Genomic DNA, 19,780 nt, shown 5'->3' on the forward strand with positions numbered 1-19,780 from the left:
TACCAGTGATCTATGTGTCTGTTTTTGTGCCAGTACCATACTGTCTTGATAATTACAGCTTTGTAATACAGCTTGAAGTCTGGAATTGTGATGCCACTAACTTTGCTTTTCTTTTTCAACAGTCCTCTGGCTATTCAGGGTCCTTTCTGGATCCATATAAATTTTAGGATAATTTGTTCCATTTCTTTGAAAAAAGTTGATGGTATTTTGATAGACATTGCATTAAATGTGTAGATTGCTTTAGATAGCATAGACATTTTCACAACATTTGTTTTTCCAATCCATGAGCATGGAATGTTTTTTTCCCATTTCTTTGTGTCTTCCTCTATTTCTTTCATGAGCACTTTATAGTTTTCTGAGTACAGATTCTTTGCCTCTTTGGTTAGGTTTATTTTATTCCTAGGTATTTTATGGTTTTGGGTGCAATTATAAATGGGATCGACTCCTTAATTTCTCTTTCTTCTGTCTTGCTGTTGGTATATAGAAATGCAACCGATTTCTGTGCATTGATTTTATATCCTGACACTGTACTGAATTCCTGTATGATTTCTAACAGTTTTGGAGTGAAGTCTTTTGGGTTTTCCACATAAAGTATCCTATCATCTGCAAAGAGTGAGAGTTTGACTTCTTGCCAATTCAGATGCCTTTTATTTCTTTTTGTTGTCTGACTGCTGAGGCTAGAGCTTCTAATACTGTGTTGAATAGCAGTTGTGATAGTGGACAGCCCTGCCATATTCCTGACCTTAGGGGAAAAGCTCTCAGTTTTTCTCCATTGAGAATGATATTCCTTGTGGGTTTTTCATAGATGGCTTTTATGATATTGAGTATGTACCCTCTATCCTACACTGTGAAGAGTTTTGATCAAGAAAGGATGCTATACTTTTGTCAAATGCTTTTTCAGCATCTGTTGAGAGTATCATATGGTTCTTATTCTTTCTTTTATTAATGTATTGTATCACATTGATTTGTGGATGTCGAACCAACCTTGCAGCCCAGGAATAAATCCCACTTGGTTGTGGTGAATAATCCTTTTAATGTACTGTTGGATCCTACTGGCTAGTATTTTGGTGAGAATTTTTGGATATTGGTCTGCGATTCCCCTTTTTGATGGTGTCCTTATCTGGTTTTGGGATCAAGGTAATGCTGGCCTCATAAAATGAGCTTGGAAGTTTTCCTTCCATTTCTATTTTTTGGAAATAGTTTCAGGAGAATAGGTATTAATTCTTCCTTAAATGTCTGGTAGAATTTCCCTGGGAAGCTGTCTGGCCCTGGGCTCTTGTTTGTTGGGAGATTTTGATGACTGCTTTGATCTCCTTACTGGTTATGGGTCTGTTCCAGTTTCATTTCTTCTTGGTTCAGTTTTGGTAGTTTATATGTCTCTAGGAATGCATCCATTTCTTCCATATTGTCAAATTTGGTGTATAGTTGCTCATAATATGTTCTTATAATTGTATTTCAGTGGGGTTGTGATCTCTCCTCTTTCATTCATGATTTTATTTGGGTCTATTCTCTTTTCTTTTTGGTAGGTCTTGGCCAGGGGTTTATCAATCTTATTAATTCTTTCAAAGAACCAGCTCCTAGTTTTGTTGATCTGTTCTGTTCTTTTGATTTCTATTTCATTGATTTCTGCTCTGATCTTTATTATTTCTCTTCTCCTGCTGGGTTTAGGTTTTCTTTGCTGTCCTTTCTCCAGCTCCTTTAGGTGTAGGGTTAGGTTGTGTATTTGAGACCTTTCTTGTTTCTTGAGAAAGACTTGTGTTGCAATATACTTTCCTCTCAAGACTGCCTTTGCTGCATCCCAAAGATTTAAATGGTTGTGTTTTCATTTTCATTTGTTTCTATGAATTTTTAAAATTTTTCTTTAATTTCCTCATTGACCCATTCATTCTTGAGTAAGATGCTCTTTAGCCTCCATGTATTTGAGTTCTTTCCAACTTTCCTCTTGTGGGTGACTTCTAGTTTCAAAGCACTGTGATCTGAAAAAATGCAGGAAATGATCCCAATCTTTTGGTACTGGTTGAGACCTGATTGTGTCCCAGAATGTGATCTACTCTGGAGAATATTCCACGTGCACTAGAGAAGAATTTGTATCCTGTTGCTTTGAGATGGAATGTTCTAAATATATCTGTGATGTCCATCTGGTCCAGTGTGTCATTTAAAGCCTTTATTTCCGGGGCACCCGGGTGGCTCAGTGGGTTAAAGCCTCTGTCTTCAGCTCGGGTCATGATCGCAGGGTCCTGGGATCGAGCCCCACATCAGGCTGTCTGCTTAGCGGGGAGCCTGCTTCCTCCTCTCTCTCTGCCTGCTGCTCTGCCTACTTGTGAGCTCTGTCAAATAAATACATAAATAAAATCTTTAAAAAAAAATAAAGCCTTTATTTCCTTGTTGATCTTTTGCTTGGATGATCTGTCCATTTCAGTGAGGGGGGTGTTAAAGTCCCCTACTATTATTGTAGATGTGTTTCTTTGATTTTGTTATTAATTGGCTTCTATAATTTGCTGCTCCCATGTTAGGGGCACAGATATTTAAAATTAGATATTCTTGTTGGACAGACCCTTCAAGTATGATATAGTGTCTTTCCTCATCTCTTATTGTAGTCTTTGGCTAATTTATCTGATATAAGCATTGCCACTGTAGCTTTCTTTTGATGTCCATTAGCATGGTAAATTGTTTTCCACCCCCTCACTTTAAATCTGGAGCTGTCTTTGGGTCTAAAATGAGTTTCTTGCAGACAGCATGTTGATGGATCTTATTTTTTTAATCCATTCTGATAAAAATTTTTTATCAGATAAATCTGATAAAAACATTTTTATCCATTCTGATATGTTATGCCTTTTGATTGGGGCATTTAGTCCATTTACATTCAGGGTAACTATTGAAAGATATGAATTTAGTGCCATTGTATTGGCTATAAGGTGACTGTTACTGTATATTGTATCTGTTCCTTCCTGGTCTACTACTTTTAGGCTCACTCTTTGCTTAGAGGACCCCTTTCAATATTTCCTGTAGGGCTGGTTTGGTATTTACAAATTGTTTTAGTTTTTGGTTGTCCTGGAAGCTTTTTATCTCTCCTTCTATTTTCAATGACAGCCTAGCTGGATATAGTATTCTTGGCTGCATATTTTTCTCATTTAGTGCTTGTTTAGTGCAGACCTTTCTGGCCTGCCAGGTTTCTGTGGATAGGTCTGCTGCCAATCTAATATTTCTACCATTGTATGTTACAGACCTTTTGTCCCAAGCTGCTTTCAGGATTTTCTCTTTGTCTGAGACTTGTAAGTTTTACTATTAGATGATGGGATATGGACCTATTTTTATTGATTTTGACGGGGGTTCTCTGTGCCTCCTGGATTTTGATGCTTGTTCCCTTTGCAAAATTAGGCAAATTCTCTGCTATAATTTGCTCCAATATACCTTCTGCCCCTTTCTCTCTTTCTTCTTCTGGGATCCCAATCATTCTAATAGTGTTTCATCGTATGGCATCACTTATCTCTTGAATTCTCCCCTCATGATCCAGTAGTTGTTTGTCTTTTTTTCTCAGCTTCTTCATTCTCCATCATTTGATCTTCTGTATCACTAATTTTCTCTTCTGCCTCATTTATCCTAGCAGTAAGAGCCTCCATTTTTTATTGAACCTCATTATTAGCTTTTTAAAATTTCAACTTGGTTAGATTTTAGTTCTTTTATTTCTCCAGAAAGGGATTCTCTAGTATCTTCTATGCTTTCTTTAAGCCCAGCTAGCATCTTTATAATCGTCATTCTGAACTCCAGTTCTGACATCTTACTAATGTCTGTATTATTTAGGTCCCTAGCAGTTGGTACTGCCTCTTGTTCTTTATTTATTTATTTATTTTTTTTCAGGTGAGTTTTTCTGCCTTGTCATTTTGTTGTGAGAAGAATAGATGAATGAGGGAAAAAAATGCTAAAATGATAACAGTGGCCCCAGAAAAATATACACTAACCAAACCAGAAGAGACCCAAAATTGGGGGGGAGAAGAAAGGGGGAAAAAAATGATTAGGCTGGTGAATAGAACAGAGCCAGATATTTGATTTTGGGTGTATTTTGTTCTGTTAGATGAAACTGCCTCCCCAAAATTTTTTTTTTTAAAGATCTTATTTATTTATTTGACAGAGATCATAAGTAGGCAGAGAGGCAGGCAGAGAGAGAGGAAGGGAAGCAGGCTCTCGAGAGCCCGATGTGGGGCTCGATCCCAGGACCCTGGGATCATGACCTGAGCCAAAGGCAGAGGCTTAACCCACTGAGCCCCCCAGGCGCCCCTGCCTCCCAAAATTTTAATGAAAGAAAAACTTATATATATATATGTACATACATATATATATGTATATATATATACACACACAAATAAGGGTAAACACGATGAAAGGATGGAATATGATTGTAAAGATGAAGATTAAAAATGATTTAAAAAAAAGAATTGATAAGATAAGTTGGTTGAATAAAGAAAAAAAAAAAGGAGAGAATGTGATCAGGCTAGAGACGAGAATAAAGCCATAAGCTAGATTTAGGGTATATTTTGGTCTTTTGGAAGAAACTGTATCCCAAAATTTTAAAGAAAGAAAAACTTATACAAAATTTAGGTTAAATACAATGAAGGAATAGTATATGACTATAAAAATGAAAATTAAAAAAGATTTCTAAAAAGGTATTAATAAGATAAAGTAGTGAAAATAGGTTAAAATAGGAAAGAGGAAAAATTCAAAAACCAAAAAGTAGAAAAAGAACAAATAATGAGAATTTTAAAAATTTAACTTTGGAAGACTAAAGAATCATGGGAAAAAAAGCCATGAAATCTATGTGCTGTATTCCCCTAACACTGGTGTTTTGCATTCTCATTGATCAGTAGACTTGGTCTTGGCTGAATGTTCTTGCTGATCTGGGGAGGGGCCAGTTGCAGTGATTCTCAAATGTCTTTGCAAGAGGCCGAATTGCACCACCCTTGCCCGGGGCCGGGCTAAGTAATCTTCCGGTTTTGCTCTGGGAGCTTTTGTTCCCCGAATGTTTCCATAAAGCTTTGGAGGACGGGAATGAAAATGCTGGCCTCCCCATTTCGGCCCAGGAGGAACTGAGAGCTTGGGGCCCCCACTCTTCAGTGCACCCTCTAAGAAAAGCAGTGAATCACTCCAGCTGCCTGGTCTCTGGCTGGGCTCCGAGCTCACTAAGCCTGTGACCAAGCATTTCTGTCTCTTGCACTTGGCCCCATTTGGAGTCTCCAAACCCAGCGTGCAGCGTGCTCCCGTGTTGCTCTTCCAGGTAGAGGATGTGTGTGTGGGGGTGTCTCTCTGGATCTGCCACTTGTGGGGTCCCTGCCTGAAGAGCAGTAGCCCGACTATGCCGGGGATCAGAGATTATGGGAACCCAGAACTGAGAGCCCCCTCCTTGGCTCTGTCTTTTCAGCCGGCTTCCACACTCAGGCACCCCCAGTCTTCTTTCTGTGACCCGGAGGGTCCTGAGACCACACTGTCCCAGTGAGGAATACACACACACACACACACACACCCCTAGTCACTGGAGCGATGTCCCTCCATGGGAGCAGACTTCTAAAAGTTCTGAAATTGTGCTCCACTGATTTCTCACTTGGCAGTAGCCAGCTCACGGAGGCTCCCTCCCCTTGCGGTCTGTCTTCCCATATAGCACTTTGGATTTACATCTCTCCACGTCCTATATTCCAGAAAGTGGTCGCTTGTCTGTTCATTGGAGTGTTGCTATTCTCTTCAATCACCTGTTGAGTTTTTAGGTGCTCAGAATGGTTTGATAACTGTCTAGCTGAATTCCTGGGACCAGATGAAATTTGGGTCTCCTACTCCTCCGCCACCTTGCTCCTCCCTTTCCCTGTTGGGACATTTTTTGATTACTGACTCAATTTCTTTGCTGGTTATGGGTCTGTTCAGATTTTCTGTTTCGTCATGTTTCAATTTTGATAGTTTATGTATCTGGGAATGCATCCATTTCTTCCAGATTGCCTAGTTTGTTGGCATAGAATTGCTCATAATAGTCTCTTATAATTTTATGTATTTCTTCGGCATTGGTTTTGAGCTCTCCTATTTCATCCGTGATTTTATTTGGGTCCTTCCTCTTTTCTTATTGATAAGTCTGGCTAGGGATTTATCAATCTTGTCAGTTCTTACAAAGAACTAGATCCTGCTTTTGTTGATCTGTTCTACTATTTTTTTTTATTTTATTTCTGTATCATTGATTTCTTCTGTAATTTTTATTATTTCCCTTGTGGTGGATTTAGGCTTTGTTTGCTGTTCTTTTTCCAGGTCCTTTAATTCTAAGGTTAGTATGTGTATTTGAAACTTTTCTTGCTTTTTGAGGAAGACCTGTATTGGTGTATACTTCCTTCTTAGGACTGCCGTTGCTGTGTCCCAAAGGTTTTGAACTGTCATGTTTTCATTTTCATTTGCTTCCATATATTTTTTTTAATTCTTTAATTTCCTAGTTGACCCGTTCATTCTTTAGTAGAATGTTCTTTAGCATCCATGTATTTGTGATCCTTCCACATTTTTCCTTATGGTCGATACCATGCTTCATAGCATTGTGGTCTAAAAATATGTATGATATGACTCTATCTTTGTACTAGTTGTGTCCTGATTTGTGACCCAGTATGTGATCTGTTCTGGAGAATGTTCCATGTGCACGTGAAAAGAATTTGTATTCTGCTGTTTTGGGATGAAATGCTCTGAATACATCTGTGAAGTCCATCTGGTCCAGTGTGTCATTTAAAGCCTTTGTTTCCTTGTTGATCTTGTGCTTAGATGAACTGCCCATTGCTATGAGTGTGTTAAAGTCCCCTACTATTTTTTTTTTTAAAGATTTTATTTGACAGAGCAAGTGAGTGTGAGCAGAGGGAGGAGTAGAGGGACAGAGAGAGAGAAAATCTCAAGCAGGCTCCCCACTGAGCAAGGAGTGGGATGCAGGGCTTGATCGCACAGCCCTGAAATCATGACCTGAGTCGAAACCAAAAGTTGGATGCTCACCAGTCTGAGCCACACAGGTGCCCTTAAAGTCTCCTACTATTATTGTATTATTATCAGTGAGTTTCCTTAAGTTAGTTCTTAACTGATTTATATATTTGACTCCTCTCAAGTTAGGGGCATAAATATTTACAATTGTTAAATCCTCTTGTTGGTAGGCCCCATAATTAGGATATTGTGCCCCTTTTCATCTCTTATTGCAATCTTTGTTTTAAAATCTAGTTTCGGGGCGGCTGGGTGGCTCAGTGGGTTAAGCCTTTGCCTTCGGCTCAGGTCGTGATCTCAGGGTCCTGGGATCGAGCCCCGCAATGGGCTCTCTGCTCAGCGGGGAGCCTGCTTCTCCCTCTCTCTCTGCCCACTTGTGATCTCTATGTCAAATAAATGGATAAAATATTTTTTAATAAAAAATCTAGTTTGGCTGACATAAGTATGGCTATTCCAGCTTTCTTTTGATGTCCATTAATATGATAAATCGTTCTCCACACCCTTACTTTCAGTCTGAAGGTGTCTTTGGGCCTAAAATGAGTCTCCTGTAAGCAGCATATCAGTGGGTCTTATTTGTTTTGTTTTTTTTTTTTTTTAAAGATTTTATTTGATAGAGATCACAAGCAGGCAGAGAGAGGAGGAAGCAGGATCTCCGCTGAGCAGAGAGCCTGACGCGGGGCTCAATCCTAGGACCCTGGGATCATGACCTGAGCCAAAGGCAGAGGCTTTAACCCACTGAGCCACCCAGGCACCCTGGGTCTTGTTTTTTTATCCATTCTGATACCTTATGTATTTTGATTGGAGCATTTAGTCCATTTGCATTCAGAGTAATTATTGAAGATAAGAATTTAGTGTCATCATATTACCTATATCAAGCCTAGCTAATACTCTTGTAATTGTTTTAAATTCTAGTTCAGACATCTTGCTTATATCAGTGTTGATTAAATCTGTGGCAGTGAGTGCTACCTCCTGTTCTTCTTTCCTTTGGGGTGAATGTTTACAAATCTTAATCATTTTGTCCAGAAAAGAAAAGAGGAAAGAAAAAGATAAAACAAAAAACCCAACAATGGGTTTCAGACAATAGCTGAAAGGAATTGAGAAAAATAGGAAAATAAATGAAAAAATTAGAAAAACATTTTTTGGAGAGAGAGTGTGAGCCAGGGAGGGTCAGAGGGAGCTGGAGGGAGAGGATCGTAAACAGGCTCCATGCCCAGCACAGAGCTTAATGCCCGTGGAGTGTGATCTCATGACCCTGAAATCATGACCTGAGCCAAAAGCAAGAGTTGGGGACTCAATTGGCAGAGCCACCCAGGTGTCTTGACATTTGTAAGCCTTCTAATCCCTGAATATAGTACGTCTCTCCCATTTATTTGGGTCTTACTAAATTGACTTCAGAGGAGCATAAGGGAACTTTTTGGAGTGACAGGAATATTCTGTGTCATAGAGTGGGAGTAACATGGGAACATACAATTATCAAACCTCACCAAGGTGTACTTTAGATTCTGTAGTTGACTGTGTATGAGGGACTGCAGTGAAGTCTGTCTACAAAGTAATAACAAAAATTACGTCAGGTATTACATTTCTTTCACTGACATGATTCTAATCATCAGAATCATTTGACTTGCATGTCATTTGAACAGTTGGTTTGATGCTGACGGTGCTGCATTCATTCACAAACTGTCTTCATAACGTAATGCCGACCCAGTCCAGGGAGAGATGCCGGCCCCCGGGACATGGCAGGAAGGGGAAATGGGCCAGGCATGGTGATAGTCAGCAGAGCGTCTGTGTCAGAGATGATTACGTGTTTACTACTGTCTCTTTCCTCTTCTTCCCAGACTCCTGGGAAGGTTTACTGGTTAGTGTATATGGCCGAGAGACTGAGTTCTGGTTTGTAGAAGGTGAGCAAAAGTGATATGTGCCCTTCCATACTTGGCCCATAACCGGCGATCACCTCACAGTACTCCACGCCCTTTTCCTCTTCAGACTCTTGTTTAGAGACCAGCTGCAGGGCAGGGTTGGGAGCCGTAACCTAAAGACAGATGAGCCGCGGGTTGAAAGGAGCCATGTCTCCCAGGCAGTGCCCCGACTGGATCTGGAGAGAAGTTTTCTCTAATATCGTCCTTTCAGTCCCAGTTGTAGTCTGCTTATTTGATTCTCTCAGCACTCAGTGTGCTCTGGGGAGAGTCCAGATTCTCACAGCTTGGTTGTGGGTAATAAGGAAAAGTTCTTTCCATACAGACACATGAGGCAGAGCAGATCAGGACAACAGAGCGGGCCAGGAGCAGAGAGACTCTACAGGGAAAGGAAGGCCTTGTGGAAGGGTGCAGCTGTGGTAGAGAGTCAGGCAGCGGAGGGAGATGGGCCCTGGAGTCAGGAAGGGTCCTCGGGGCACGCCAGCACCCACCAGAGCCTGGCAGAGCTATTTAAGGGAATTGAGAAAAAGCTCTACCTACCACAGGCACAGAGGATAGGGCTGCGGATGATGGGTAAATCAGGGGTTAACATCTCTGTCCTATTGATGAGGAAATTAAGTTTTATAGAGATTAAAATATTTGTCTTTGTATCTAGCCTGGTGCTTAGTTCATAGTAGATGCACAGTAAATATTTGTTGAATGAACGAATAATTTGTAGTCTGACACCTTGAATGCTGAAGCCTTCTACCAGGGATTGAGAACTTGTCTCTTCGGTGGTGTGTAGAGGAGTATGGCACTGGTACCCAGGACGGACACCGCTGTGTTTGCATACAGTGTTTGGAAAAAGTTTGAATGTTAGTGTGCTCCCTGCTTGGCCCTAGGCCCTACCATTCCCGGTTGCCTTATAACTCACGCAGTCTCCACGTTGAGGTCAGCCATCTGTCTCCTGTGAGCTTGGTTGTGTGGAACTTCCACTTCCCCATCCACAGGTCACCTTCTAGATGACTCTAGAAGGGACTCTTCCCTAACCTGTTGTTTTGCCTTCTCCCATCTCTTTCCTGCCACTGCCATCCCATCCTCTCTCTCCCCTTCTCTGTCCTCATATGTCCTCTGGATTTCTCATGTATTTAGCATTCTAAGCAGAACTTCTTAGGCCACGAAGCCTAATACGAGGAGCTGGGAAACCTAAGCCCAGGACGGAGTTGTACCAGGGGTGGCGTCTACAAGTTTGTGTTACATGTAAAGAGACATAAATATTACTGTACTGTGTGGTTAGTAGGCAAATGAGCAGTGTCTGTAAATTATCCTTAACCAACCTCTACCAACATGTCATATTTTGTAGTTACTCTGCTTTTACTGGCTGCGGTTAACTACCTGGCATGGAGTCATTTTAGCATATTTTCTTGTCTGCTGAACTAGGAGTTCGAAGGTGTTGTGTCCGTTCTGAACAAAACAGTCACGGCAGCTGTACTCTCCATTTCGAAGTAGAAAAACCCCTTTATTGATATTATCAAAATAGAATAGAAACAGCAGAAAACAGAAATGTGCACACAGATGGGAGCACTAGGAAGCAGTGAAGTGCGGGTCCGCATCGGCCGGGGAAGCCCGGTGGGCACGGCCGGGCTGCGGTCCTGACTGAGGCCTGGGCGAGCGTCCCCCCCTCGGCCGAGACTTCGACTCACCGTCCCCATAGGGGCCACATTCACAGGGTGAGTGACGGAGTCTGAAGGGAAACACTTGTTCGACGTGCAGTTTGCAGCGAGCTGCCTTTCCAGGTTCTCACGTTTCTGTGTCATCAAGGAGCCCGGGCTGTGTGTCTGCCCCACTCCTGGATGCCACCCTGCGGGGCCGGCCCCCCTGGAGCAGGAGGGGACGCGAGCCAAGATTTGTAGCTCTTGGTGTTCGGAGCAGAAGGGCCAGTTCCGACCTGGACGCTGGTCACGTCCACTGACTGGGCTCCCACTCGTGCCACCCGAGTCTCGCAGGTCGGCGTGGTCAGGTCTGGGGGGACAAGTCCCAGGACCCTCCGTCCAGACGGCACAGCATGTGAGGGGCTCTGGGGATGCAGCCAAGGCTGTGTGCACGGTCACCATCCGGATGGCTTCAGCCTAGAGCAAGGGGAGTGGGGCCGGAGGGACACGGTTGCCTGGTGCTGATGGGCCAAGTTCTCCAGAAACGTCTTCTGTAAAAGCAGCTTAAGAACCTCTGTCCCCAGAGGTCACCAGACCCGCCTTCCCTGGAAGTCCTCGGAGCAGAGTTGGATGGAGCTTGACATCCCCTACCTGTCCCTTTCTGCTCCCTGTCCAGACTGTCGCCTTCCGACAACCCTTGCCATAGTCGGTGTGGGCTTGCTTCCTTCTCCTCTGGGGCCTGGGGTGCTGAGGGTCATACCCCTTGCCAGACACACACCCACAGGGCCTGTGGGGATGGACAGGGTGGGGGGGAAACTCCCTCCCAGCCTCTTGCTTCTTGAGGTGGCTCAAGGCCCTGTGGCCGGGGTTTGTGGCCAGTCCTCCCCATTCCTAACATTGGCTGGGACAGGCTCCTCCCACTCGTCCTTTCTGTCTGGCCACTAGACCAGATGTTACTTTGACCACAGGACCTTTGTCCTGTTTATGGAGAAACCCAAAGCCATGGGTAGGAGCTCCACCAGTGTGGAATCAGATTTATTTATCCGTACATCCTGCCGGAATATGGGAGACAGGGCGAGGAGAGCTGTGTCTGAACCACTGGGAGGCTTTGTTTGTTTTAGGAGCTGGAAGACAGAAACATCAGCTTAATAAGCTTTCTGGGTTCAGCTAAAACGTGAGCTGTCAGCCTCGCTGTTGCCTTTGTGAGTTATGTAATAATCAAGCGGTATCTCACAGACCTTCCACTCCGTGGAAACCTAAATGTGTCACATTTGCAAACAAGCAAAAATTACATTTATGACATTGGAGGCTATTATATTGTCTTTGGATAACAGTAAAATATAAGGGAGAAATGGATTTGCTTGGGAGTTTTTCATATTTAGCTTAGCGCATCTAGCCAACAGAGACATTGGATTAATTACTAGTTCTATTAAAGTAAAAACAGGCATTTTGGAAAAAAGGGGGGTTCCGCTCTTTTGGTTTTTTATACTTATGTAAAATAATACCTTTATATAATAAATAAAACTTAAGCATGAGGGGAGCATTTATTTCTAATAACTATTTTAAAATTACACGATAATCTAAGTGAGGATGCAAATGGCTTCATAAATTAGGAAATTCTGATAGAATCAACTCAGTAATACAACGAAAACTTCATGAGTGTCCATAACCATACGTATTTTAAGAAACCAGTTCTAAAAGAGCCTGTATGAGGAATATTGTAAAATGAATTAGGGCAGCTAAAATAGTCTGTATTTTCTCCTGACAAAACAGGTGAGTGACTCTGGCAGTTCCTGAGAACATTCTCTGAAACTAATGGCATGTCCATAAATGCTTAATAGCTCTTGAGAAGACAAACAAGGAACCCTCCCATCACACACACAGACAAAACCCCTTTAACCTGTAGTGCTCGCCCATTTCTGCAGTGCACTTGTTCCCGCACAGTGGGTGTCCCACTAGCCGGGGCTAAGTGCGGCGGTGGTAGCAGAGCAACACACAGTAGCCCACGACGGAGTCTCGCCACTCCACGAGCCGGGAGCCTCCCGGTGGGTGAGGATAGTAGTGAGGTAAGTAGGAGGTATGGGGGATCTGTTGACTCTTCTTCTTTTTCTTCTTCTTCCTTTTTAAAGAGTATGTGAGTGGGAAGGAAAGGCAGAGGGAGAAGCAGGCTCCCCACCGAGCAGGGAGCTGGATGCAGAGCCCATCCCAGGACCCCAGGACCAGGACCTCAGCTAAAAGCAGACATTTCACTGACAGAGCCACCCAGGTGCCCTTAACTTTGTTTTTCATATAAGCTATTTAATTGTAAATGTATTTAATTTAATTTGTAATATTCGTTGAGTTTAAACAAGCAGCTCACAAAATGCCTTGAAAGCTTAGCAGTTGGCCCTGCTGAGCGGCATGAGCCGCCCCCACTCGGCGGCTTTGTTCTCCTCCTTCCGTGTAAACGACCTAGTCCTGTGACGTGGGGATGCTCTGAAACTCCAGTTGGCAGCCAAGAATTCCAGACCTGTGCGACACGAAGCCGACTGTCAAAGATCCGTGGCCAGGAAGTGCTGGAGTGGGTATCCGAGCCTCAGTCCTTATGTACCCCCCGCCCCCACCCCAGAGTCCCAGGCAGTTCCTGTCACCTGCATCCGGTCAGCTGGCCAGCAGGTGCTTCCTCAGGGCGTCGGGTTCTGGAAGTAGCTGTCCTCTGGTGGTCTTCCAACCCCAGCTCTGTTCTGGGGCAGGAGGGCCTGGTACTGAAGGCTCTTTTTAGGTCTGATGAGTTCTGGGGAGGATGGATGCTGTTTCAGCCTTGGGGGATCCGGAGGGGCTGGACAGTGATGTAGAAGGTAAAGGGAGCTGCCTCACTGAGGACATTGGAGTAAAATCTGAAAGAAGGTGAGGGAATGAGCTCTTGTGCTTTCTGGGCAAACCATTCCAGGTAGACGGGATGATCCATGCAAAGGCCCCAAGGCAGCTGTGTGCTCTCGAGGCTCCTGCTTCGGGAAGGGCAAGGCCCCGGGCTGCTCCTGGAGGCGCGGTCAGGGTGACAGTGTGAGGTGCTGGGGGCATGTCTGGGTGCAAAGACATCCGGCTGTACAGAGCAGTGTAGTTTGCTCTGCTGGGCGCAACCCATTAAGTATTTGTGAAATCAGTTTAAGGGACTGCTGCCACCTATTTATGAGAGAACAGAATGTAGAGAAAATAGCACAGAAAAAGTAAAGTTAGGGTAAGTATTATTTAATGAAATACTTGTTTTGCTTTTGTGTCTTTGCTGTGACAAGTAGTTCTTACTGAGTAGAATTATGAAAATAGATGTTTGAAAGGCCTGGCCCTCAGACCTTGTAGGAACACTGGGTTTTCTACTGCGTGAGGAGGAAAGCTGATGGCAGGATTTGAGTCAGGGGACACGAGAAAACACCTGCCCTCTGTGTTGGGAGCAGACTGAAGAGGATGGTGGTAGAAATAGGAAGACCAGTTGGGAGGCTGTTGCCGCGGGTTCAGGGGAGAATTAAGGCGATGGAGTGACCATCCTGCGGGTGCAGCATCTGGAGAAAGACTGAACGATGGGTGTTGGACATCTGTGCGGCAGTGTAAGTCAGCAGTTTCTAGAAGTGCGTATGTAGTATTAACCTTACCCAAAGAGAGGTCTGGCCTTTGCCCCTAGCTGCTGGGAGGTGATCTCGAGGCCCTTGGAGAGTGCCTTTGTTTACCTGGCAGCCTCGGCCACTGGACAGTCAACAGTGTAATTCATAATGGGAGCTGTGGGCCACACAGGATCTGCTCCTCCTCCGGGGGGCTGGGACGGCGGGTCAGCCATGGGACATCAGTGGTGGAGCTCCAGACCTGTGAGAAAGTAGCTTCGGTGTAAGCCACCCAGGCCGTGGGGTTTTGTTGGGGACACACAGTGTGATAGAAAAATGGGCAAGAGATGCAAAGGAAAACCGCGCATCTGCCACGATGGATAACATTGAAAAAGACCAACAATTTTAATTAAAAAACAAACCCAAAACTAGGATATGAAATAGGGATTTTCATCTAAATTTGACTCCGTATTAGGTGTGGAAGGGTCATTTGGATGTTCATAACTACGGCTTTCATTTTCGTTTTTGATTTCAGAGCAGGGAGAAGTGGTACAACCACTTTGGGAAAGTTTAGGGTTTGACCCAGTGATTTCTGACTCTAGGGATGTAAACATCCTCGTGTCCGCACCCAGGCGCTGAACCACGTGCAGGAGCGCTCGTGGCACGGTCATCCCTGAGAAGGAAACAGATGTCAATCAGCAGTGGAACAGACGCCTAAGCTTGGGCATAGTCACAAAATGGAAGCTGATATGACACAAACGAGTCACACTTCTACACAGAAACACAGATGAATCTGCCAAACCCAATTTTCTGCGTGAAAGACACCAGGCACAAAAGACTGCTTGTAGTTGGATTTCCATTTAATGTAAGATCCCAAACCAGCTAAACTGAATGACTGTCGGACATCAGGAGGAGGGACATTTAGGGAGGACGGAGGGCGGTGAGTAGCAGTCGGCCGACGAGCTGTGTTCCCACCGGCGTGTGCTGCGGGGCTGTTCACTCTGCTTGTTCAGTGAGCTTTACAGTGCTCTTTTGTCACGTTTTGTTACGATTTTCTCTTTGTAGGTTATGTTTCCTGATTCAAAACGTTTAAAGAAGGTTGGGATCTTCTAAGGACTCTGTTTTCCATGAGAAGAGTTTTCAGCACCAGAATGAACTTTAAAACCTCCAGTTTGCTTTCTAGGTAGGTTCAGGAGCTGCTTAACTGCTACTCACTGTTTTCGTCTCTCAGTATCAAAATACTGAATGAATATTTGCTGCACAACCACGGAGCACGTAGCATATTAGCAGCTTTATAAATAAAAGGATAAAATCAACCCACAAGATTTTGGGGGGAGTTGCTGCCGCCATTGACTGAATCCTATTTCCAGTGGTCCCCTTTCTGTGTGGTACATGGGATAGTGCGGATCTGTGGGTCAGTTCCCACGTCGCTCGGCTTTACCTTAGAGCAGCCAGGCAGCGCTTGGTTCTCTAGGGGCAGAGGGTCTATGCGCGCACACCTGGACGCTGTGCCCTCTCTGAAGAATTAACAGACATGTGAGTGATCCTTTAAAAAACACCAAACCCTATGTGAGTGTGGAAGAGAGTGGCTGCTTACAAAAGCTCCTTCATCTTCAGTGCATGGGAATGAGGATACCTTACCTGCCTCCTTATCTGTTTCCTCTGTAGTTAGGATTCCCCATGTGGAAAGTGACGGTGCCCTGTATAGAGTTTGGAGGAAAGAATGATTAGTTCAAAGAGAACACCCACTGATTCTAAGATCATAAAACTTAATCTAGTTTCTTTCACTCATTGACCTTGAATGTGGCCCGACATACACGCCAGGTGAAAGCACAGCGCTCTGAAGCTCTGGTGGGCCCTTCATAGCTGGTGGGGCTGCTGTGGCCTGAAGTCAGAGTGCAGCGCTCCCTGCGGCTCGCCCGCACAGAAACAGACGCTAACTCACCTCCGAAGCTTGTCTAGCTCTAAGCATTGCACAGTTCTTTGAAAAGCTGGAATGGTCATGATCGCCTTAAAATTGGAAATTAAGGATAAGAAGGGTGGGTGATCTTTGCCCTCTTTTGGGAAGGATTGTCAGTCCTCAGTTAACCTAGTGTGGTGCCAGTGCTTGGACAGAGGGACTGACGCACAACAGGAAGTCCAGAAGTTGACAACACAGGAATTTTGTATGCCATAAAGACTTTTTTTTTTTTTTTTTTTAAATAGGTTCCACACCCAGTGCAGAGCCAAAGGTGGGGCCTGAACTCATGACCCTGAGATGACCCGATCTGAAATCAAGAGTTGGACGTTCCACCGACTGAGCCCCTCCAGGGGCCCCACAGACAGCCTTTCTCATCACTGGGAGTAAAGACAGACTTCATTAGTGTGAGACGATGGGATAGTCGTTTGTAAAACACCATATGTACTAGGATAAACTCCAAATAGATCAAAGATTGACATGTTAAAAAGAGCAGAACAAAAACCCAGATGAAAATAGAGGTGAATTCCTTTGATTCTTGAAGTGGCAAAGACCCTTCTTAATATATTGCTCAAAATCCAAAAGCTATGAAAGAAAATACTGACACATTCAATTACTGAAAGATAAGGCTGGGTAGCAACATTTATCAAAGTTAAAAGACAAAGGACTCTCTGAGAAAACAACTGATACAAAGGGCTCAGCTCTCTGATACACGGAGCTTCCAAAACCAACGGGAACTATTTTTTTATACATTGTGTATCACATACCTGTGGGAGGGGATGGCCACAGGTCCAGGACAGACTACTAAGTAAACAATGGTAGAGAACCTGTATGCATTCTCCTGAGAGGACAAGGAAGAAAAGTACGTTGTGTTTCTGTTTGCATAGACACTGAAAAGGGAACTGAGTGGCCAAGGTCAGTGACGTGGAAGTGGACTTCTCAGTGTGGATCTCTCCATGTAATTTTGATTTTTGTAACAAACTATTATTATAAAATGAAATAAAATGGATGGTGACCAATGAGAGTTGAAGTCCACTCACATTTCTGTCTTTAGGCATTTGTATTTAAGATTCCATGATGATGATTTTATTGTAAACTGCAGCTTGCAGTGTTGCTGTTTACCCCGGAATTCCACTCCTGGAAACCCATTCTGAGACACCCTTGGAAATGACTATGTAGTTTTTGTTAAATAAAATTTTAAGTCCAGCAGGTGACTGGTGAGATCAACAAAGGTGCACACGCGATGGGATACTGGGGGAGCTACTGGGCCAGCACTGTACTCAGTCACCACATAGTAGGTAATACTTCTAGTTTAACCTAGTTCTGTTATTTTTTTTTTTTCTTAAGATTATTTATTTATTTGACAGAACACAAGTAGGCAGAGAGGCAGGCAGAGAGTGAGGGGGAAGCAGGCTCCCCAATGAGCGGAGAGCCCGATGCGGGGCTCAATCCCAGGACCCTGAGATCTTGACCTGAGCCAAAGGCAGAGGCTTAACCCACTGAGCCACCCAAGTGCCCAATCCAGTTCTGTTCTTGTCCACAGAGTAATTTTCCCCCTTAGATTTGCATGTACACATTGTCAAAGATCTGAACAATAAGTCGTAGTGTAAAGAATAGAACAAACTCACCCCCCGCCCCCCAGAGTTCCTCCTTTTCCTTTGGGCACATAGGACGTACAACCTGCAGCATCCAGATGCGAAATTTCCCCTCCGCTCTTTTTCCCATTTGTGAGCAAATGTAGGACTTACAGAGCCAGGGTCATGATTTGTCATCAATACTTTAAAGGGCCTGCACTGATCACCCATCAGTCCTGGAAATCCTGTGCTTTGTGCATCTCTTTTCTTTCCTTTCAAAAGTCCCCACAGGCAAGGACAATGCAATCAATTAGTAAATAATAGAATTTGTATGTCACCTCTTACCCACCTGTTTCTGGAAGACCTGGGACAAGGAGATGGATTTCAAGTCTCTCTACTGTCTTATACAGATGTTAGATCTGATTCTGTGGTCAGAACATCAAAACAGCAGATTCTTGGGATTGTGAAAAAACCATAAAGGAGCATCTTAATCACTGGTTTTCAGACTTGTGACCCCAATAAGAAACGCAGTCTTCATGACCCAGCGCAAACACACTTATGCCTAACGACGTAAGGGCCCCCAAAATAAATCCCAGGAAGCCTTCTCTACCTTTACAGGGTGGCACACTCTAAGATGTTCTCATCTCTTCCTGACAGTCCATGAAAATCACTGCTCTAATGCAACTTTTACATTAGCAAATGGAAGCACAAAGAATAGTCACTCAGTTTTATCAGTGATAAATGGTCAGGACTAGCTATCCTCTGCCCTTGATGTTTAATGCCTCAGGACAGTACTTTCCCCTTTATACTTTTCTCTACCAAGGTCATCCCCTTGATGACCTCACCCAGGTTCATGGCTTTACTTGCCATCCATATACCAATGATTCCCAAATTTATACTTCCAGCTTAATTCAATTCCGTCCTCCCCAAAACTATTCTCAAAGTTAGCAGTCACCTCCGTACTACTGATCTACATAATTACTTAACTAGTCTCGGGCCTGTACTCAGTTCAGTCAATCAGCAGTATTTGAATCCAGTTGCTAACACCCGCATTCAGTTGGTAATCTCAGGGACTCAGAATTTTGATGGGGGAGCAAAAGGCTGGCTAAGGACAAAGCAGAAGCTGGCACCCTACACCTTTACCCCCCCTTTGTGACATCTGTGACAGTCCTCAGGCCCTCCTAGCTGCCCTAAAGAACCAATAGCTAACTTGTAGAGATCACAATCCTGCAAGACCTGAGACTCCCTCCGCTTAAAAATGTCCTAGTGATTTACAAGGAAGAGGCTTTCTTACCAACAGCCTAACTTCCAGAGACGCAGAACTCAGTTCCTGAAGCCCTAACATTGCCCTCCCCTCCCTAAAATAGAAGGAGGCAGAGGGAAAGGAAATGTAAATCAAGCTGAATTTCTTCTAAACCTAAAGCTCACTGACAAGGACATGTGACAGCAGAAATGTGGCATTCCACCAGGAAGCTCCCAACTGGTATCTCATTAGAGAAAACAAACAAAACAGCTTGGCTTGACAATAACCAGGCCTCCAATATCCTGAAAGTTTTTACCATGTCAGCCCTTTTGAACACCCCCTTTGTCCTCACGTCCCCAACTCCCCAGTATATAATCACCACTCCTTGGGGTACAAGGCAGCAGCTCTTTCTGCCCACGGGCCTGTCCCCACACTTTAATAAAATCACCTTTTTGCACAAGAGACGTCTTAAGAATTCTTTCATGGTCGTCGGCTCCAGACCTCACTTATATTCTAAACTTCATCAATTTGACTTGCCCTCCTCCAGCTCTACCGCAGCATACCTGCTTCTCTCCTAGATGACCACCTTAGAAAAATGCACATCTTTTTCTAGTTCATCCTTTCAGTCACATTGAGTTTGAAGAAAATTATATATCAATATATTAAAATCTAAAAGCTATTGAAAAGTTTTCAAACAGCAAACTTTGAAGGTATTTAAAATAATGAAGATGCCAAAAATTAATATCCCAAAGGACAAACAATAGCTTAAAACCAAAAACTAAAGAGGAATTCCTGCTAAATTATTTATTTTGGAAATTCTTAGCAAATGCAGTACAAAAGGGAAATAAAATGCTTGGTATTCACATCAAGGAAGATAAAAACCAATAAAAGTTATTTTGGTGATGACTAGGA

General features: G+C 43.7%; 1 protein-coding gene and 1 long non-coding RNA gene across 4 annotated transcripts in view; one reads left to right on the top strand and one right to left on the bottom strand.

Annotated features, from left to right (window-relative positions):
• The window catches only part of LOC116870028 (histone H2B type 1-A), a 384,027-nt gene that overhangs the window by 207,542 nt on the left and 156,705 nt on the right, over positions 1 to 19,780 (top strand). The gene's annotated exons all lie outside the window — the stretch shown is intronic.
• LOC116870050 lies at positions 15,074 to 16,858 on the bottom strand. The gene is made up of 3 exons (XR_004383169.1): positions 16,819 to 16,858; positions 15,736 to 15,794; positions 15,074 to 15,169 (listed from the first exon to the last, which is right to left on the bottom strand). It is a non-coding gene; the product is annotated as an uncharacterized LOC116870050 (long non-coding RNA).

The sequence above is a fragment of the Lontra canadensis genome, unplaced genomic scaffold, assembly GCF_010015895.1.
Source record: "Lontra canadensis isolate GAN:19392208 unplaced genomic scaffold, GSC_riverotter_1.0 scaffold21, whole genome shotgun sequence".
Lineage (NCBI taxonomy): Eukaryota > Metazoa > Chordata > Mammalia > Carnivora > Mustelidae > Lontra > Lontra canadensis.